Source organism: Protopterus annectens, chromosome 11.part0 (genome assembly GCF_019279795.1).
Source record: "Protopterus annectens isolate FY-2018-M chromosome 11.part0, PAN1.0, whole genome shotgun sequence".
In the NCBI taxonomy this organism is placed as follows: Eukaryota; Metazoa; Chordata; order Ceratodontiformes; family Protopteridae; genus Protopterus; species Protopterus annectens.
Genome location: NC_056745.1, coordinates 130,733,078 through 130,756,083, shown reverse-complemented (window position 1 = coordinate 130,756,083; position 23,006 = coordinate 130,733,078). Strand labels below are relative to the sequence as shown.

Below are 23,006 nucleotides of genomic sequence, written 5' to 3'. Positions count from 1 at the left end.
TTGACTCATTGGAGAATTAAGGACTGCAGAAAAAAGCAACAGACATTGGATAGCAATACTGGTGTGTCAGGTTACAAAAACAACATTCACAATGAAAAGGCATGAGCCAAGCCACTACAAGAAACAGTATGACCCTCCCGTCACCTCTGTTTGCTAATGAGGATTGTAACATTATGATAGGTTTATGAAATTACTCAGCCATGTCAATATCAAAAACATTAGTTTCTTTCTTGTGAATTTCTTTAGGGTTATGTTTGTCAAAAGTGTATACTACAAATTAAAATACAGGACAGATCCAAAATCAGAAAGCTCCCCAGAGATGAACCACTCCCAAACACACTCCTATTTACTCTTCCTGTGTTCAGAAAGAGTCTTAATGCTAATATCTTGAACCTTTTTAGCCTCTTAGAATTCCTACATTAAACCCTCAAAGAACACTCGTTTATAAATGTCACTCCCTTCTTCCTGAGAGGTGTTTCCTATATAAATATCTAGTCCAATATGTATCAATTGTTATAATTGGGGGCAAAATTCTTTCATTGTGCCTGAAAGGTGTTTTGCCCATGTTCCATCTGTACCTCATATTAAGAGGGAAGTCTCTAGTTTTACCATTCATAAGATTTTTGATACAGGACAGTTACAGCCCACGTTACATTGAAATCCTAGGCTGGGTCTGAAAAAATTCCATGTGGCTCAGTGCTCTGCCCTGGTTAACAAATGCAAATAAATAAAAAACCTTATTAAGTTATACGTCATACAAACAGAGTAAATATGCAACTATTATAATACATTTACTCTAGACATGTATTTGTTACACTCATGCAATGTAGAAAAAAGAAAGTGTTCAGAATGATATTATATATAAGTTATAATTTGGAGCTTTTCTTTCTTTCTTCCCCCTTCTAAGGGGTACTCTCAAGTGATAGTGACCCTTGAGGAATTTGAAAAATAGAAATGAAATGCAGCTTCCTTCTGGCATGCTGCTTGTCACAGGGGAGCATACCTACACATTCACTACCCATTAGAAGTGAGGTAATGAACACCCCTCTTGGGTACCATGGTAAGTCAGTGAGTAGTCCTAGTGGTGCATAAAGAAGTAGTCTGAGTGCCATGTTTACCACGGGGTAAACTGTCTTTGACATAAAAAACGCTGCCAGAATAGCAGAGCAGATACAGATGTTACAGCACAGATTAGAACATGGAGGCAGTTCATCTGGGAATATGCAAGTGCTATGTTACAGAAAATAAGGAACCAAAAATTGGAGCTGCCTCCTCCAGTACCATTCATCATTTTCCATGCGTGCATATCATTAGCCTACAGTATGTTTAGTGATGGGATAGTGGATCTAAAGTGTTTCTATAACTTAACCATTATCTCATGAGTACCAGATTTATTACTTATCAACATGAGCATATTTGGTGATGAGGAAGATTGCTCATTATTGAGTAGACTGGTTCTGCAAGATTTTTGCTGCATTCTTAAATTACCACTGTACATACGTAGTACTGCTGTGCTTCAAGTGCCTTTTTCCGTCAGGTGCATGGTGCATATACACTGTGCAGTGTGATATTGCAACCTGTTTTACATATTAATACTAATTCCTGCTATACCCTACACATTGTTTTTCAAATTACCATAACGTTTATGTGCCTCAGTGATCATGATGGCTCTTATGTATGTACCATGTATGTCTAATTTATCTGCATTTATTTAAACTGTACTTGCCTTAATATTCTACACACTCAAGTTTGCTAGCTTGTACTGCATTTAAAGTGTTTTTGATACTGTTTTAACTGCTTTTCTGCAAAAAAAAAAACAAAAAACAAAAAAAAAAAAACAAACAAAAGTTGTAAACTTGTTTGCTGCTTTTCCTGTAACTAGTCTAGTCCAGATACAGACTTGCTGTATCCAGGACTGTTTTGTAGGTTTCTGAGCCCCCAGACCTTTCTGTGTTGGAGGCAGGCTTAGCTTATCAGTGGGAGTGGTAAGCACTAGGTAGCCTATCTACCAAAAGAGGAGTGGTTTCAGGTACAGAAATTGTAGTTTATTGGCTGTTTGGGCAGTTTTTCCATCTCTTTCAACGTTCTGGTTTAAAAGCCCGTGTTTACATGGGTTTGCGTTTGTTTAAGCTCCGTGGATCCAGTTTTGGTATCCTGCAGACTAGGACTGTTTTGTAAGTTTCTGAGCCCCCCAGAACTTTCTGTGTTGGAAGGAAGCCTTCTAGCTTATCAGTGGGAGTGGTAAGCACTAGGTAGTCTATCTACCACATGAGGAGTGGTTTCTGGCCCAGACATTGTAGTTTATTGGCTGTTTGGGCAGTTTTTCTATCTCTTTCAACATTCTGGTTTAAAAGCCCGTGTTTACATGGGTTTGCATTTGTTTACGCTCCGCGGATCCAGTTTTGGCATCCTGCAGACTACAAGAGAAAGAAGAAGGAGAAAAGAGATACTCTAAGTGCCTCCATTTTGATTTTTTCATAATTTACTACTTTCTGCACTTGTTTTTTGTCATTTTTTAAATTTATCTGCTTTTATTTAAACTGTATTTGCCTTAATATTGCTACACACTCAAGTGTGCTAACTTGTACTGCATTTAAAGTGTTTTTGTTACTGTTCTAACTGCTTTTCTGTCTGGGGGCTCAGAAACTTACAAAACCACAAAGCATTCTATAGCTATGTCAGGAATCTCAATGGCAACACCCAGGTCTGCTCTGAGTTACAGAACAATGGCATGAAAATTACAAAACCAACTGAATTTGCCAACATCCTGGTGATAGGTTCAGTGCTAACTTTAACCCCCTCTCACCCCCTAAAGAGCACATATCTATACTGGAACAATGCAGAGCCCCCTGCAATCACAACTGTGCACGTAAAAACTGAACTTTCCAAAGCCAAGAATATAACTTCCATGGGACCGGACAACATCCCAGGCTGCTTTCTACATGAACGTCAGAATGAACTGGCCCCCCCCCACCTAAACACCATGTTCAGTCATAGCCTCGCGTCAGGCTTTGTACCTACTGAATGGTGCACAGCAACAGTTATACCACTCCACAAAGGAGGAGCCACCACGGACCATGGGAACTACTGCTCCATTAGCCTGACGAGCCTAGTTTGCAAGGCCATGGAATGCATCATCATGGAACTCTCAAACAAAGACATAGGTAACCTCCAAACTCTGGACCCAACCCAGTTCGGGATTGTGAAAGGCAGAGCATGCCTTCTGAACTGGATTGACTTATTTGAAACAGTCATCAAAGGTGTAGACATGGGTAAGGCAGTTCACACAGCCTATGTTGACCTCGACAAGGCTTTCAACACCATTCCCCATTCTGGAATTATAGACAAACTCACTAAACTGGGTATAAATCCATATATCACAAGATGGGTTGCCAACTGGCTCACTGACAGAACCCACACTGTAAAAGTTGCAGACCCCAAATCTGACTTCAAATGAGTGACAAGTGGAGTACCACAGAGTTCAGTCCTGGGTCCTCTCCTGTTTGGTATCTACTTTTCTGAAGTAAGGGCTAAAACAGAGGGCCTCTGGCTGATGACATTCCCCAAACTACATGGACATCCTACAGAAGGGCCTCACTAAGACAGATGCCTAGTGTCAGAGCCATGGCCTCAAGCTAAATGCCAAAAAGTGCACTGTCATCCCCCTTTGGTAAAAGCTCTGTTCCCATGAACTACCACATAGGCGGGAGTCCTCTAAATGCCAAAGGTGTGATGGGAGACCTTGGAACTCAGGTGGATAGTAGTCCTTTGATAATCACATTGTCACAGTAGTCCGGAAATCCTTCTACATGGCACACCTCATCATAAAAGGGTTCTCATCCAGGAAAAAGGAGGTCATTGTACCCCTCTACTCGGCACTCATTAGACCCATTATTTAGTACAACACCGCTTTTGGAATGTACCTCACAAGACATCTGCAACAGCTGGAAAGGCCACAGACGTACCTCACCAAGAGGATTATGGGCCTCAAACAGATGTCCTATGCTGACCATCTCAAAAAACTCCAGCTTTACTCTGTAGCATATTGCGTACTCCAAGGTGATCTCTGCCTAACATACAAAGCTATGTCAAACCCATAGCTGTTGGACATGCTACACCTAAAGAAATCCCTCCGAGATACATGCTCTAGGGACCTAAACCTTGTCACCACAATAAATAGAACATGCTGGAGGGATAGATTCCTGTCCCAGAGACTTCCCATACTCTGGAACAAGCTACCTATCTATGTCAAGCAAAGTTCCTCATTAGCACTCTTCAAGAAAAATCTTGATGAATGGATGGGAATTAGGAAATTCACACTGAGGATCACTTCTTTGACTCTGCTCGACAGGGACACAGGAAAATAACTTGTTTGGGTGGCGAAAGCCAGGGAACCTTGCTGGCTAGGTGTACACAGGCCCTAGGGCCGATAGCCTAGAACCTACCTATGAACCTATAAAAAAACAAAGTTCTAAGCTTGTTTCCCACCTTCCCTGTAACTAATCTAGTCCAGACACAGATTTGCTGTATCCAGGACTGTTTTGTAAGTTTCTGAGCCCCACAGACCTTTCTTTGTTGGAGGCAAGCCCTCTAGCTTATCAGTGGGAGTGGTAAGCACTAGATAGCCTATCAACCACAAGAGGAGTGGTTTCTGGCCCAGAAATTGCAGTTTATTGGCTGTTTGGGCAGTTTTTCTGTCTCTTTTAACTTTCTGGTTTAAAAAGCCCGTGTTTACGTGGATTTGCGCTTATTTAAGCTCCACTGATCCAGTTTTGGCATCCTGCAGACTACAAGAGCAACAGGAAGGAGAAAAGAGATACTTTAAGTGCCTCCATTTTGATTTTTTCATAATTTACTTCTCTCTGCTCTTGTCTTTTGTCTTTTTTTAATTTATCTGCATTTATTTAAACAAAAGTAAAATTTACCCAAACAACAGAGACCCTGAGACAGAAACGCACTCGAACACCGCAACACAACAACAACCCCAGAACACATAGCTCACCACCAAAGTGTGCCCCTCAACCTAAGCCCTTAAGGCAAAACACTTTGCCCAATTTAGTAATCATAGGAGACTCAATTGTGAGGCACACTGATGTCCCACTCACTAGGTTGATCAAGGAGAAAGTGACAGTCAGTTGTCTATCAGGTGCCAGGATCCGCAACATGCACTCAGGTCACTCCACAAAAGGTACAAATATGACTCAGTCATTGTCCATGTGGGTGTGAATGACCTGAAACATACCTACCTGGACTACATGAAAAGAGATGTGATGGAACTCTCGGATTATGTGGCCCAGACAGGTATGATCCTAGCCCTGAGCAGTATTCTACCATCACCCAGAATGATACCACAGTACTAGTAGAAAATGATTGACTTCAACAACTGGCTAAGTTTCTGGTATCATTCTACGGGGATCCAGTATCTGTCTGCCTGGGATAACATGATCAATAGTCATCGATGTTTTGCTAGAGACGGCTTGCATCTGTCACGCCTGGGATTCCGGGTATTGGCTAAGGCTCTTGCCACCCCATAGTGCCTTTTTTAGGCAGTGTTCCAAAGACCAAAATTCCACCAGAACAGCTACAAACAAATGCGATCTAAGGGTCACGCTCCTCGGTGCTAGAAGTCTAAATCTCAAGATGCACTCGCTCGAAGCTCTCCTCAAAATGGAGAATGTCGACATCTGTGCTGTAATAGAGACCTGGTTTAAAGAGGCAGAAAGCACCCCTACACTGCCAGGCTACAACTCATTCCAAACCTTTCAGCCCAGAATATGGTCGGAAGCTCCAAAGGTGGTGGTGTTTTCATATTCTTAAAGGATATGCACACCTCTAGACTGGTAATGCATCCAACATCTTCAGGTACAACTAACAGTGGTTAAGACGGTGATACAAGTCATAGCCTGCTACAGAACCCCAAACATGCCCCCAGACTCTCACTCCAACTTCCTAAGAACCCTGGAATCTATAAAGGTTCAACCCAATGCTCTCAGACTGGGTGACTTCAACTAACCTTCCATCAACTGGGAAAACTATTCAAGTACCAATGTACAAGCCCAACGCTTTCTGGATTTTATCAATTGCAATGCCCTGGACCAGCTCATTCTGACCCCCACTAGAGGAAGCAACATCTTCAATCTGGTTATCACCAACATGGGAGACCATTGCTCCACACCTATAGTCAATTCTTCCCTGGTTAAATCTGACCACAAACTGATCACCATGGAAATCTCCATCTCACCTACCCCACACACACACACACACACACACACACACACACACACACACACTAAGGTGACCATCCTGAAAAACTTCTCTAAAGCCAACTTTGGGCTCCTAAAAACAGAGGTGGCTAACTTCTCGGCACCCCATGCCAATGGAAAATAGCTGCATGACTGCCAAATCATACACCAATACACTGTACGAGCATGTACACAAATGCATGGACCTTGCCATACCAAATAGAGCTAAGATGCTCTCCTCCAAAAAAAGGAAGCCAATTTAGTGGCCCCCAGCCATCAATAAACTCTACAACAGAAGGAAGAAACTGTTGCAGAAAAAATGAAGTCACAAGACTGGAAAACCTCCCTTATCAGTCTCAACAAAAAGCTGAGATCCCTTATCAAATCCTGTAAAGCCAGCTATGAAGGCAGAATTGTGGCTGACACCAAAAAACTACCACAAAGCCTTCTATAGCTATATCAAAAACCTCAAAGGCAATACCTAGGTTTGCTTTGAGTTATTGCACAATGGCACCTCCTATACTGAACCAACAGATATAGCCAACATACTGGCCGACAGATTCAGTGCCAACTTTACCCCCTCCCCCCAAAGGCCCTATCATAATACCAGAAGAAAGCCTGGTACCCACCATTTCTGTGGCACAGGTAAAAGCTGCATTGTCCAAAGCCAAAAATACAGTGTCCATGGGATTTGATAATATCCCTGACTACATCCTACATGAGCTACAAAACAAACTGGCACCACATCTGTTTGCCCTGTTCAATCACAGCCTTACCTCAGGCTATGTCCATAATGAATGGTGCACTGCTATAGTCATCCCACTCCATAAAGAGGGAGCAACTACAGACCCTGGGAACTATTGCCCCATTAGACTGATGAGTCTGGTTTGCAAAGCTATGGAGCACATCATCATGGACCTGCTTAAAGATATAGGCAATCTCCAAACTCTTGACCCCACACAGTTTGGCTTTGTCCAGGGGGGAGATCCTGCCTGCTGAACCTGGTTGACTTCTTTGAGGCAGTCACCAAGGCTGTGGATGAGGGTAAGGCAGTGCATACAGCCTACCTCGACCTGGCCAAAGCCTTTGATACCATTCCCCACTCAGGTATAATTGATAAACTCACCAAACTAAACATCAATCCTTACATCACTAGGTGGATTTCAAACTGGCTCACAAACAGGACCCACAGAGTGAAAGTTGTGGATTCCAAGTCAGACTGTCGATCAGTCACGAATGGAGTCCCACAGGGCTCGGTCCTGGGCCCTGTCCTGTTTGGCATCTACTTCTCAGAAGTCCAGGCCAACTCATAAGGACTCTGTCTGACCATGTTCGCTGATGACTGCAAGCTAGGAATCATTATCAACTCCCCAAGTGATGCAGACATCCTGCAAAAGGGCCTCTCTGAGACCAATGAGTGGCATTGGAACCATGGCCTGAAGCTTAACGTCAACAACTGCTTTATCATCCCCTTTGAAAAAACTCAGTTCCCATGAATTACCATGTTGATGGGAGCCCACTGAAAACTGAAGCAGCCATAAGAGATCTGGGCAGCCAGGTTGACAACCACCTCACATTCGACCACCACATTGCCACTGTGGTCATAAAGCCCTTCTACGTGGCACATCTTATAACCAAAGGTTTCGCATCCAGGAAGAAAGCGGTCATCATCCTTCTCTACTCATTCCTCATTAGGCCAATCATCGAATATAATGCCCCGTTTGGCATGTACCTGACCAGACACCTTCAACAGCTGGAGAGGCCACAGAAGTACCTCACAAAAAGGATCTTAGGCCTTAAACACATGTCCTACATGGACAGACTCAAGAAACTTCAGCTGTTCTCAGTTTCTTATCGTCTACTTAGAGGTGATCTCTGCTTAACTTACAAAGCCATGTCTGACCCAGCCCTACTTGAAATGCTACACCTAAAGAAATCCCAATCCTCTTTCGCCACATACTCCAGAGATCACAACCTCATTACCACAATTAACAGAACATGCTATAGGGACAGGTTCATCTCCCAAAGACTGCCCTTACTCTGAAATAAGCTTCCCATTCATGTCAAGCAGAGCACCTCACTGGTCCTCTTCAAGAGAAATCTTGATGAGTGGCTGGGTAACAGAAAGTTCACTGCAGGGATCATTCCAATTGCCCTACTGGATATGGGGACTGTGAACTAACATTGGGTGGCATGGTGCCTGAGCAATTTTTTTTTTGGGCTAGGCTTGTAAAGGCTCCAGGGCCATTAGCCTAGTACACACCTATGAACCTAATGCTGCATTCTAAGAACTGCAGTGGTGTTGCCACTGGCAAACCTTGCACATTTGCCAATAACTGCCATTGTGTATATGAAACAGCTAATCAAATTATATTTCTGTCTGTCACATGCATATGTAAAGTCTATACCCTGAAACTTGCACTAGTTATATGGAATTCAGTCCTAACTAACATACATAATGGTTCCAGTTTCTCTCCTTCAGAATCTTTCTAAACCCTTAGTATTGTGGGAAAGTGGAATTCTATTGCTTTGACACCTCCAAACCTTCGCAACAAAATATCAGTATACAGCCAGACAAAATATGGTGTCTTATTGGTAGCCACATAACTTGAGGTTCCCCTGTACACTGGTTCTTCACACAGTAGGTAAGACATTGGGACAGTATGTTATTTGTCCAAGACACATGCTTTCTCGTAGTAGGCTCCAGTATAGTAGTATCAGCATGTCTGAATTATGTTAACGTAAAAACAAATGGAATGTACACGTGCAAGGATCCCAACATTTACGGGGAAGGTCCACTGCAAGATAAAAGCTGCTCCTTGAGCGCTTCTACACTGAGCTTGACTTTCTGCAGTTATTCAAACCATGGAATACCTTTTAGAACATGGTAGTGCTTTGTAAAGAAAAAAAAAATAATTTTGAAGCATCTTTCTGAGTCAGAAGGTGATTGTGAGGTATATCAGTTTACCAAGGGTATTCTTTCTTTTTTCTGACTACGTAAGTCTCCATTTTGATCCTGTTTTGCAGAACATTGTTAGTACATAGAAACATGCTGCATCTGTGTTGACACCATGCAGTTGTACTCTGAAACAATTAAATACATTGCAGAAACATTAGAGAATATAGATACCATTTAATTTTGATGCAGAATGTAGAAACTGCAGTTGTTCTGCACTTCATTTCACAAATGTGCTTTAGGCATACTTTGAATATACTTTCACTTTGAAGCAATGGGTTTTTAGCCACCAAGAAGCAACTGCCCTGGGTTAGTAAAACTTTGAAATTAAATTAAAATGTTTGTCATCCTCTCAGATGTATGCACAAAAATGATCTCAGTTGTCATGGAAAGCAAGTAAAGCCTGCAAAATGTAAAGAAGCCTAACAGCATTTATTTATTTAGTTATGCTTGTGTGTATGTATTTATAAGTTTTTTTTATTTATTTCATATTATTTATTTACTTTTTGAAATCTGATGTGATGTCTCTCTATACGCATTTTTCAAGATATGTGGTACTGCATACCTGTTTTGATATTGTAGAACTTTCTCATATAATGACAAGTTCCCTTAGAATGAAACATTTAGTGATGCCGTAAAATAAAACTATACACAGCAAGCTTTGTTCTAATATCCATTCTTTCTCAGTAGAAAAATTAAACTATTTCAACAAATGATTATCTATTAACAGTATATACATTATTTTTCATTAATAAGGGTGTTGATGAAAATTTTAAATCAATGCAAATGTTACTATGCTTGCAGTAAATTGGAATGCTAAATGAGTCACTGACCTTTATAATCAGGGAATTCAAACAGAAAAGAACAATGAATTACATTTCTTGCCTAGGAGGCCACACCTTTCTCAATAAAGATTTCTTTTTTGTAAGCTTGATTTACTGTGCAAGACTGATACAAGGTAAGACAGCTTGTAAGGAAAATGTAGGGGATGTCATCTTGTAAATGAGCAAACTGATATTTTATTGCAACTGAAAAAGAAGACCTTTTAAAACTTAAGCTCTGTCTTTAAGAAAAAAAAAAGAAGGCTGTATGTGCCGCAACAGCAGTAATGATGTGTTTGAACTATACCTCTCAACCTTTTAGAACAAGAAATATGGACAAAGGCATAAATGGGTGGGCAAAGGTCGAAAACTAGGGACACATTTTAAATATTGTTCTTATAAACTTAGAAAATTGATAGAATAACAGATTTTGAATTAGCACGAATTTTCTGAAGGGTAAGAAGTCTGAAACTCAAATGTCTGTCATTATTTTCTGACTTCAACCCTCAATGATTTGCCAATGATTCACCAGAAAAACACAATTTTCTGAGAAACAGACCAAAAATATGAGGCAAAAATCTGGACATTGTGTGAAAATCCATATAGTTGAGCAGTATGGTTTGAAGGCATAGTTTGCTGCTGACCAACTTTAATTCCCTATAGAAATAGTCTGCAAAGGACTATATAAATGAATGACCAATACGTTTACAGCTTGAAACTCTGGTCATTTGAAAATCGAGAGTAGATACAGAGAGAGTAAGGAGATTAATGTCATACAGAGGATTCAGTATGCCAGGAGGGAGCCACATGTGACCAGCTGTTATGTAGGTTATGCTACATGAAAGCAATGGGATATGTTCACACATATATTTATTTATTTGGTTTATTGGTCTTTCTCTTTTATTAGAGGAGACCATGAGAGAAAAGCTCCATGATTATAAGATTTACTTCTAAAGTGGCTAAACTACTTATATTTTTTCTACACGTGCACAAGTATATAGCGAGGATGTAACATTTAAAAAGTCAGGTTTATATGTCAAAGTCAAGAAGGCAGCCGTTGAATAATAATTACACTGCAACAAATATACTTTGACTTTTAGTCTAATAGTAATAATATATGAACTAAGAAAAGCAAAGCAGTGTAGACTTAGACTGCATATTGTACACTGGCTACACGTATGAACTCATGGCATTGACATATAGACTATTCTCTATCTGTAAAGCCTAGCACTTGCTCCTACAGTACTTGCACCTTGATAAAGCACTATTATTATATATAGTACCCCACCAGCCTAGAACCCACATCCCCCGGAGTCTTTTGTAAGTTTTTTATCTATTACTTCTAGCATGTCGAGGGATCAGTTGCTAGTGTCCTCTCCTGCTCAACTGGTGAACCTGGGAATATTGAGGCAATGTTACAATTGCCTCATGTACACAGACAATCCTCTCCTTCTCCCACAAAACACAAATACATGTGAGAGATGCAACTATACGGCCAAACTGGAGGTGGAGCTCTCTCAACATAGGACTGGCAAGACCAGACAGGAGGAGAAGGTAACCACACACACTACATACCCAGTCACACATAGTACCATCACAACTTCAAATCATACACATAATCACACAAAGACATACTCGGAGGCTCTGACCAAAAATCTACCAAAACAGCAGAGGTCTCCAAAGCAGACACCCAAACAACTACCACCTCAGGACCCAACACTTGCATCACATAGACCACACAGAGTGTCAAACAGTCACAGCCCTTAAGGCCAAACACAATGCCAGACACACTCGTCATTGGTGACTCCATAGTCAGGCACACTGACGTCCCGCTCACCAGACTGAGTAAGGAGAAGGTCACAGTAAGCTGCCTGTCGGGCGCTAGAATCCGCCACATAACGCAAGCACTCAGGTCTCTCAACAGCAAGTACAAGTACGACACAGCCATTGTCCACGCTGGTGTCAACGACCTGAGATGTACCTCCTTGGACTACATGAAAAAAGACATTGAGGAGCTCTCTGATTATGTAGCCCAGGCAGGTATGACCCTGACCTTGAGCAGTATCCTACCTTCACCTAGAAGGATGCCACAATACAGTGATAAGATGATCAGCTTTAATAATTGGCTTAAATTTTGGTGTCATTCAAAGGGGATCCAATGTCTGTCTGCCTGGGATGACATGCTGGACAAGCCACGCTGCTTCGCAAGGGACGGCTTGCACCTGTCACCCCTGGGCCACCGGATATTGGCAAAGGCTCTTGCCACCCCCATACTGCCTTTTTTAGGCAAAGCTCAAATTATAAACCTACCACCCTAGAACACAAAAAAGGAAAAAAAACTAAGGGTAATGCTGCTCAATGCCAGAAGTCTCAATCTCAAGATGCACGCACTCGAGGCCCTTCTCAGTATGGAGAACATTGATGTCTGTGCTGTGACAGAAACCTGGTTCAAGGCTCCTGAGAGCACCCCAGCACTATCAGGTTTCACCTCATATCATGTGTTCCGGCCCCAAAATCCAGACAACACCAAGAAAGGAGGGGGGGTGTCCATATTCATAAAGGACACCCACACCTCAAGGTTGGTGGCAACGCACGATGCATCAGAGACCATCCAGGTGCAATTAACCATAGGCAAGACTGCTCTGCAATTTGTAGCATGTTACAGGCCACCCTCTCAAACTCAGGAACCTCACATGGCCTTCCTGAAAACACTGGAGGGGATAAATGTATCTCCAAATACCATCATACTAGGTGATTTCAACTACCCTAATATAGACTGGGAACACTATTCAAGCCCAAACACTCTAGCCCAAAGGTTCCTGGAGTTCATAAACTCAAATGCCATGGAACAACTAGTCACCATCCCCACAAGAGGAGAAAACATACTTGATCTCATCATCACGAACATGGGATCACAATGTTCAACACCGGAAGTATACCCGTCACTGGTGAGATCAGATCATAAACTAATCTTGCTGGAGGTCCTCATCCCGCCCCCACCTGAAATAAAAAAGACCACAGTGAAAAACTTCTCAAAAGCCGACTTCACACTTCTAAAACTAGTGTGGTCTCCTTTAAGGCCCCTGAGCCAGTGGTAAACATTACTCAAACCGCTGAATCACTTACAAATGCCTTCTACCAGCACCTACAGGACTGCATGGATCAGGCAATCCCAAACAAAACTAAGACTCTTTGTACCAAAGGCAAGCGTCCAGTCTGGTGGACCCCAGCCATAAACAAGCTCTACAACAAAAGGAGGAAGCTACTACAAGATAGAGCAAAATCCTTGAAAGGTAAGACACCTTTGATCATTATAAGTAAAAAACTAAGAGCTCTCATAAAATCATCCAAGGCAAATTTTGAGAGAAAAATCGCCAAGGACTCAAAAGACAATCATAAGGCCTTCTTTAGCTATGTTAGAAACCTAGGAGGAAACTCCCAGATATGCTCAGAATTAGTTCAAAATGATGTGAACATTACTGAACCTACACACATTGCCAACATACTGGCTGACAGGTTCAGTGCAAACTTCTCCCCAAAAGGAGAGATATCTATACCAGAGGATCGTAGCCCCCTCAAACATCTCCAGTGCCCAGGTGAGAACTGCTCTCTCCAAGGCAAAAAACACAGCATCCATGGGACCGGATGGTGTCCCCGGCTGTGTGCTCCATGAACTCAATGAGGAATTAGACCCGCAGTTAGGACAGCTGTTTAATCTTAGCCTCACCTCAGGATACGTACCCAAGGAGTGGCGCACGGTGACTGTGGTCCCACTTCATAAGGGCGGTGCCTCCACCGACCCTGGAAATTACCGTCCCATTAGCTTGACAAGCCTTATCTGCAAAGCCATGGAGAGGATCATAATGGAACTCATAAATAAAGACATAGGGAACTTGCAGACTTTGGATCCATCCCAGTTTGGCTTTGTCAAAGGCAGATCATGCCTCTTAAACTTGGTTGACTTTTTTCAAAACAGTCACCAAGGCTATTGATGAGGGCAAGGCAGTCCATACAGCCTACCTCGACCTGGCAAAGGCCTTCGACACAATACCCCACTCAGGTATCATCGAAAAACTCATCAGCTTAAATGTAAACCCATACATCACAAGATGGGTTGCAAACTGGCTAAGTGACAGAACCCACAGGGTCAGAGTTGCGGGCGCCATGTCAGACTCAAAGCCTGTCACAAGTGGTGTCCCACAGGGCTCAGTCCTGGGACCACTCTTGTTCGGCATCTACTTTTCTGAAGTACAAGCAAACACAGGAGGGTTATGGCTGACAAAGTTTGCAGATGACTGCAAACTGGGCGCCATAGTCGAAAACACATCTGACACAGATATCCTTCAGAAGGGCCTCACAGAAACGGATAACTGGTGCCAGAGCCATGGCCTAAAGTTAAACACCAAGAAATGCATAGTCATATCCTTCGGGAAAAACAAGGTTACCCCTAGCTACCATATAGGTGGCAATCCACTGAGCACAGAAGAAGTCATCAGGGATCTGGGGACCCAGGTTGACAGTAACCTTTCGTTTGACACTCATGTTGCCAAAGTAGTTAGGAAAACCTTCTACATTGCCCACCTGATCATGAAGGGATTCACATCTAGATCTAGGGAGGTCATCATCCCCCTGTACTCATCACTCATTAGACCTATGATTGAGTACAATGCCCCATTCGGAATGTATCTGACCCGACACCTGCAGCAGCTGGAAAGGCCCCAAAAGTTCCTCACCAAAAGGATAAAGGGTCTCAAAAATATGTCTTATGCTGCCAGACTGAAAGAACTCCAGCTCTATTCAGTCGCATACCGCTTGCTCAGAGGTGACCTGTGCCTGACATATAAGGCCATGTCAAACCCAGATTTGATGAATATGCTTCACCTCAAAAAATCTAGATCCCTCAGAACCACAAGGGCGGGAGACTTAAACCTTGACACGGTTATTAATAGAATGTGCTGGAGGGACAGATTCATCACCCAGAGACTCCCTATGCTGTGGAACAAAATCCCGGTACATGTGAGGCAGAGCACCTCGCTGGCCTTGTTCAAGAGGAATCTTGACCAATGGATGGGAGATCACAGATATACCCCAGGGATTACTTCAGTGACACTGCTTGACAGAGGCACAGCAAAATAATAGGCATAGTTTTCTTCAAACTAAAGGGGTGGCGAAAGCCACATAACTATGGGCTAGGCTTATAAATGCCCTTGGGCAGATAGCCTAGTATGAACCTATGAACCTATGAATATTAAATGCAGCAGTAGTAAATCAGTGGTTAGATCATAAAATCGTACCATCATTAAAGAACAAGGGACAATGGTAAACAGCAATTTAAACTTTAAACAGTCTGCACCTACCAATGACAGGAAAGCAGATACTGTAGCTCATCAGATTCTAAAGGACATGTGTAGTCACTGCACTGTAGCTCATCAGATTCTAAAGGTCATGTGCAGTCACTGTACTGTAGCTCATCAGATTCTAAAGGTCATGTGCAGTCACTGCACTGTAGCTCATCAGATTCTAAAGGACATGTGCAGTCACTGCACTGTAGCTCATCAGATTCTAAAGGACATGTGCAGTCACTGTACTGTAGCTCATCAGATTCTAAAGGTCATGTGCAGTCACTGCACTGTAGCTCATCAGATTCTAAAGGACATGTGCAGTCACTGCACTGTAGCTCATCAGATTCTAAAGGACGTGTAGTCACTGCAGTGAGATCATTGTACCTTGTCTTACCCCACTCATCTGACCCATTATTGAATACAGTAGTGCATTTTGTGCCTCTTAAACAAGCCACCTGAAAAGCTTGGTAAACATAATGATTCCTTAAAAGAAAAATCGCAAGAGTTGGAAAACCTGAACTATTGAGAAACAGTCCAGAAACTCTCATTATATTATGTTACTTGTAATTTACTTAGAGGTATTTCTGTATTAAATATAAGACAATGTCTAATCCAGCTATATTTTAAAAGTAATGCCTGAAAAACACAATTAGACCAGCTAACACTAGATCCTACTTCTAAAAATAAATACAGTGACAAAAGTGACAAATACATTACATGGTACCTTACCCTTGCTATAAGGAAAAGTGATTCATTACGTTCCTTCCATATATCTATATCTCTATCTCTATCTATCTATCTATCTATCTATCTATCTATCTATCTATCTATCTATCTATCTAGCAGAAGTACTACATGTCATCATGGGGTTAAAGCAGTCAAGCATCTTGAAGGCAATAGCTCCTATGAGTCTATGAACTTGTCTGGGTGAGTTACTCTGCTTGGCAAATGCAAATGAAATGCACACACCCAATCGAATTTCTCTTCACTTGTCTTAGACGTTAGGAACTACTTAACCTATATTGTTATAGTCTATTTATCTACTAGAGTTATATTTTTAACTTTAGAGAATAAACATTATTACTTGATCAGTTCACCGCCTTACTGATTCACGCTTCTCACATCTACAGGCTTACAAAGGCAGTCAAACGTCTTAACATTTAGTGCCTCAGCACCTTACAAAATGTCCACATCCAAATTTACTGCTTATTAGCACAGAATATTTACTTCACTGAGTCTGCCCTCTGTATAGATTTTAGTTACTTCTTTCAGTGCCTCACATCACCACACTTTCCTGCTATTGATATATTCATGTTTTTCCTCTAAGGGTTATAATCTAAGCTGCCTGTGCTTTGTATGATAGCCTGTTCTTCTAAGCAGGTATGCTTAGGTATCCTAGTGGGGCCGCTTGGTTACTTGTAGAGTGACCACGACTACTCGTTACTTCTGTTCTATCACATTATTTCTAATTATTTCACCATGTTGTCAGGTTTATGATGGCTATAGATGTTTCAGTTTTACATGTTGTATTTATCTGTAGTATGCATCTTTTGTCACCTTGTATTGCACGCATTTATTTTTTTACTCTAGTTAATTTTACTCTATACTGTGTGCTGCTTTTCTCCTGGATTGCTGGGTCATGGAAGCAAACGGTCCTTGTACCAGTTCACTAAGATGTTTTTTTTCAAAGCAAGCAAATAAATGCAAACTATGACCAGTGAAGTGGTAATACAAGACGCATATTTGAGTAACAGATAATAGTTATTCAAAATGGTGCAGCTATTTGATAGCTGAGGCTTCATATACCAAATGCAAGTTAGAAGCACTTTGAGACAACTAATGTAATCTCCAACAGATTTTGAAGGAAATAAATTTGTCTTTTAGGCAGGGGATAGAAACAAGTATAAGAAGAGGAGGTGGGTAGCATGATGGAAAATTAAAAGGGAATACAGGAAGGGGGTAGGACTTAGCATTTATATGGGATATGACACCATGGGAGTAGGAAGTCTGAGAGTCTGCAAATAGTAAGTAACTGAATATAGGACAAGAAACAGATGTGTAAATTAGAGGACATGTGAGACAGAGAGGGAATGGAATGGTTTTGTGGAGATAAGTTGGATGCTCAGTGGAAGGAGGGCATAGCTACCAGTCATTGGTGATTCTGTCATCATGCATCTTCACTGCACGGATTTATGTCTTGGTGAGTTTCATCACCATGTATTGCATTGTGCAAGGTGGCAATATGCTTTTCAGAACTTTTCCCCCTTTATCCACTATGATGTCACCATGAAGTTGGTGTATATAATTTGGGGGGGGGCCTTGCCGAGCTGAACTGAGGTGGGATACCAGCCACAATTCAGAGCTGAGATACCACACAACTAGAGGCTTCTGAGCTTCCAAAAACATAAGTTGCCTGTTTTTTGCTTATTTATACTATTTGCTGCACTGTAAGCCGCGGTGGTTCAGCAATAGCATTGTTGCCTCACAGTAAGAGGTTCTCCTGTTTGATTCACGGCTGGAGTACCTTCTATGTGGAGTCTGCATGTCCTCCCCACGGTCGAGTGGCATTCGAAAGACATGCGTAAATGGGCGTGCCTTCACTTAAGGTTGGGCATCGGGCTGGCAACTGAGCACCATAAAAATCTACTGCCAATCATTAGCGGACCGGAGTTCCGCTGTGGCGACCCCTAACCGGGAAAAGCTGAAAAGACAAAGAAGAATACTATTTGCTACACTTTTGTATTGCCTGTACTTTTTATTTTATTATTTTTTTTTATTTTTATTTTTATTTTATTTTATTTTATTGCTTGTACTTTTATACTGTATTTATATACTGTGCACTAAACTATACAATTGTACTGCAATTGTCTGCATTACTGTCCCTGTTAAATCAAATGTTATTGCTATTTGCACTGTTTAAAAGCTTTTTTGCTGTTGTCACTGTTTGCTAAGTATTTACTGGTATTTTTCACTGTTCTGCTTGTTCTGGTTTTCCCACCAAGCAGTGTTTAAATAATTGAACTGATAGCTGTTTAAAACATTCTTTAGATCCTCTTTGCTGCTTTTCTGCTGTTTTAAACATTTTTAGTGTCTCACTGCTATTTTCCTGCTGTGTTAAACATTCTCTAGTGTTTCGCACTGAAACTAGGGTAGCTAGTAGCTGTAGTACAGTGCAAATACAGGCTTGCTGCATCTGGGTTTGTTTGTAGTGGTTGTCTGTTCTGAGCACGTTTTCCAGGCCATCTTGGATTGGAAGGGGCATAGCTGCACTTTATTGAGAGGATTGTGTTGATTGGACCCTGTCTGGTAAAGGGAAGTCAGTCTAGGGCTTGGAATAAGCATTCTCATTGGTCCTTTTGAATCTTTTTAAAGTTTTTTGAAGTGTTGAGGCCCTACATTTGCACATTGTGCAGTACTACGCACTGCCTCGCAATTGTGTGACAAAGCCAGACAGTTGAATTCAACAATTTTTCCTTAGATACTACTGTAGCAAACTAGTGTACCCCTCATCCTTAGTGGTTTCCGGGTGAAAGAAATACTGCCAGTGAGCTGTAACATATTAGCCACCAGCAAAAAAATAAAACCCCAGGCAGATATATCCAGCCACTGAGCTCCTCCATGAACGATTATGAAAAGTCACCTCTAGTGGCAACAGACTTCAACCTAGCATTATGAACAATTGGAATACCCTTGTTTCTCCTGCCAGCTTGTTGACTTGGGAGTCTTGAGGCAATGTAGCAATTGCCTCATGTACACCGACAACCCTCTACTAATAACTCACTGTAGTAAAAAGTGTGAGAGATGTATCTACACCAAGAATCTTGAATCCATGCTCTCTCCCACTCAAAGCAGTAACATGAAAGAGGCTGTCAACTCATCCACCACTACATATGCACATAGTACAATTACTCATACACATAGTATGCATCAAACACAAAAATCTACATATGTGGAGGTTCTCTCAAAAAACTTACCTCAACACCAGAGACCTCCAAAACTCAAGACTGCTACAACTAACGCAGTCCCCATAGCCCCCACAATGCATAGCAACATCAATGTCTCAACCACCAAGCCTGTAAGGCAAAACACTCAAAAAACAAATGTTCTTGTAATTGGAGACTCATGGATGTCTCACTCACCAGGCTGGACAAGGAGAAAGTCATGGTCAGCTGCCTGTCTGGTGCCAGGATTCATCAGATCATGCATGCACTCGGGTCTCTCAGCGACAAGTACTGTTGTGACTCTGTCATAGTTCATGTTGGTGTGAATGACCTGAGACCTACCTCACTGGACTATATGAAGTGAGACATGGTTGAGCTCTCTGAGTATGTGTCCCAGGCAGGTATGTCCCTAGCCTTGAGCAGCATACTACCCTAACCTAGAAAGATGTCCTAGTATAAACAAAAAATGATTGATTTCAATAATTGGCTTAGTTTTTGGTGTCATTCAAAGGAGATCCAGTTCCTGTCAGCCTTGGAAGCCATGGTCGACAAACCTCGCTGGTTTGTCAAAGACGGTTTGCACCTGGTACCTCTAGGCTTTCGGCTGCTGGCAAAGGCTCTTGCCTTCCGCACAGTGCCTTTTTTAGGCAAGTTCTCAAAAACAACATTACCAACGTGGAATTAGCCAACCAGAACAAAATAAGGGTCATGCTGCTAAATGCTAGGAGCTTAAAACAAAAACTGCATTCCCTGGAAGCACTTCTGTCACTAGAAGATGTAGATGTCTGTGCATTCACAGAAACTGGTTCAAGGCCTCAGAGAGTACCCTGGCCTTGCAAGTCTACAATGCCTTCTACACCTTTAGACTGCAAAATAAATGTGTGAAAACCAAAGGAGGCAGTGTTTCTGTTTTTATTAGAGATAAATTCACCTCCCGTCTAGTTAGACTGGACAACTCCATGAACTTACTCCAAGTCCAGGTTATGGTGGGTATGACCTCCATTCAAGTCATAGCAGTTATAGATTCCCCTCCATGGGTCATGTTGGCCACAAAGTCTACTTGCCCAAACTGGAGACAATCCAAATTTTACTGAATACTCTGGTTATGGGGAATTTCAATTATTCCACCATCAACTGGGAAACCTGCACTAGCCCCAACTCAACAGCGCAAAAGTTTCTTGGCTTTGTTATTCAAATGCCCTGGAATAAATTGCTCATACCCCGACAAGAGGAACAAACATTCTAGATCTGGTACTCACTAACATGTCAAACAGATGGACTGCTGCAGCTGGTGGACACTTACCACAAAACAGTCACCTTCGAGCTGGCACTAACACCAGAACTCACAAATGCTGAAATCAGACTAATAAAACTTCACTAAGGCAAACTATACCCTCCTAGGTGAAAGTATAAATGCATTCTAAGCCCCACCCCAAGCTGGAAATGGAAACTACACCTAAGCTTACAGTAAAGCCCTGTACAATCACTTGCATAAGTGTATAAACGTGTCTGTAACAGAAAGAATCAAAGCCAGAGCCCAGGAGAAAACAAGCTACCTGGGGGATAAATAGTATCAACACATTTTACAATAAACTCAAAACGTTGCTGTCCAAGAAAACAAAGGCAAGGCCCCAGCAATGGAAAAGCACAGGCAAATAAGACAACTTGTCACATCCTCTAAGGGCTATTTTGAGAGAAATTTATCAAGTACAGCTAACCATAACGCCTAAAGGCAGGGCCCAAGCATGTGCAGAACTTGTGACCAATGGTATCACATACAACAGAGATAGCAAACCAGCTAATGGATAGGTTTGATGAAAATTTCACTCCCTTATCCCCTCCTGACTTATCATAGACGTTCCCACAAACTCCTCCCCCCATATATCTTTAGAGCATGTCCTCATGGCCTTGTCTAAGACAAAAAACACAGCCTCTATGGAACCAGATGATATCTGAGGCTATTTTCTAAACAGGGTAAAATATGAACTAGCATCATCATGAAGTACCCTTTTCAAAAATAGCCTAACCTGTGTAATGGAGAGCAGAAAAAGTTATTCCCCTCCACAAAGGTGGCCAAGCAACAGACCCAGGGAATTGCATACTCCTAAGCCTGACCAGCTTCATCTGTAAGGCCATGGAACGTATCATTATGGACCTCATAAATAAAGACTTAGGCGACCTCCATACCCTGGATCCTACCCAATTTAGCTTCATCTAGGGCAGATCCTGCCTTTTAAATCTGGTGGACGACTTTGAAAATGTGACCAGGGCCATTGACAAGGGCAAATCTGTGCACACAGCATACCTCGACTTGGCAAAGGCTTTCAATACAATCCCACATTCAGACATTACCAATAAACTTAGCAAACTGAATGTAAACCCCTTTATTGTAAGATGGGTTGCCAACTGGTTCACAAACCAGACACACACACTATCAAAGTGTCTGACTCTGCATCAACCAGCAGATCTGTTACCAGTGGGGTACCATAGGTGTCAGTGCTAGGCCCCTACTGTTTGGTATATACTTCTCAGAAGTTCAGGTCAAAACTAAGGTGTTGTGGCTGACCAAGTTTGCAGATGACTGCAAAGTAGGTGCAATCACTGAATCCCCAAATTATGTCAGCGTACTCCAGGAGGGTCTCACACAGACCAACGACTAGTATATTAGTCATGGTCTCAAACTGAATGCAAAGAAGAGCATCATCATTCCCTTCAGCACAAACAATGTCCCTTCACACTATCAAATCAACAATACCCTAAGTACCCATGAAGTGGTAAGGGACCTGGGATCACAAGTTGACTGCAACTTTATCTTTGACCACCATGTGTCTACTGTAGTAAGGAAGGCTTTCTATGTAGCACACTTGAATAGTAAAGGCATCACCTTGAGAGAAAAACAGGTTATAACCCTCCTATACTGGGCACTAATCCGGCCTATAATTGACTATAATGCTGCATTCGGCATGTACCATACAAAGCACCTGCAGCAACTGGAGAGACCTCAAAGGTTTCTAACAAAGAAGATCAAGGGCTCCAACATGTGCCTTGCACAGATGGACTAAAGTCCCTGTCACTATACTCCGTGTCATATAGACTTCTTAGGGAAGACTTATGCCTTGCCTACAGAGCAATCTAAGACCCAAACCTAATGAACTTGCTGCATATCAGTAAGTCATACAGGACTAGGGTTACTCATTCCAGGAATCCAAATATGGCCTGCAATTTAAATAGGACATGCTGGAGGGACAGATGTATCTCCCAGTGACTGCCGCGTCTTTGGAACAGGCTAAAAATGAATGTGAAACAGAGCACCTCTATGACACTATTCAAGAGGAACCTGGACAAGTGGATGGGGCACCATAAATTCTTACCAGGGATAGCACCCACAACCCTTCTGGACATGGGCAGTCATCACTAAATGCAATCTTGGGTATTGACTAACATTTTCATGGTATTACATTGGGATGAAATGGGTAGGCTTAAAATGACCTCCAGGTCGATAAATTCATAATCTCCTATGATCCTATGATCAGGGGGTGCAGGGGCACTTGCTCCCCTGCAAAAAAAAAAAAATAAATATATATATTTTTTCTGTTTTTATCGGTTTATTGACTCATTATTTTCAAAATTATATTTTCAGTAAAAGGTGAGCCGAAATTGGTATCATGGATTGCTCAATGGTAAACCTGGAAAGAGAGATATAT

General features: G+C 41.9%; 2 protein-coding genes across 5 annotated transcripts in view; one reads left to right on the top strand and one right to left on the bottom strand.

Moving 5' to 3' along the window:
- Positions 1 to 23,006, top strand: part of CACNA2D4 (calcium voltage-gated channel auxiliary subunit alpha2delta 4) — a 2,573,275-nt gene that overhangs the window by 1,541,462 nt on the left and 1,008,807 nt on the right. The gene's annotated exons all lie outside the window — the stretch shown is intronic.
- The window catches only part of LRTM2 (leucine rich repeats and transmembrane domains 2), a 281,826-nt gene that overhangs the window by 205,557 nt on the left and 53,263 nt on the right, over positions 1 to 23,006 (bottom strand). The window lies entirely within an intron of this gene.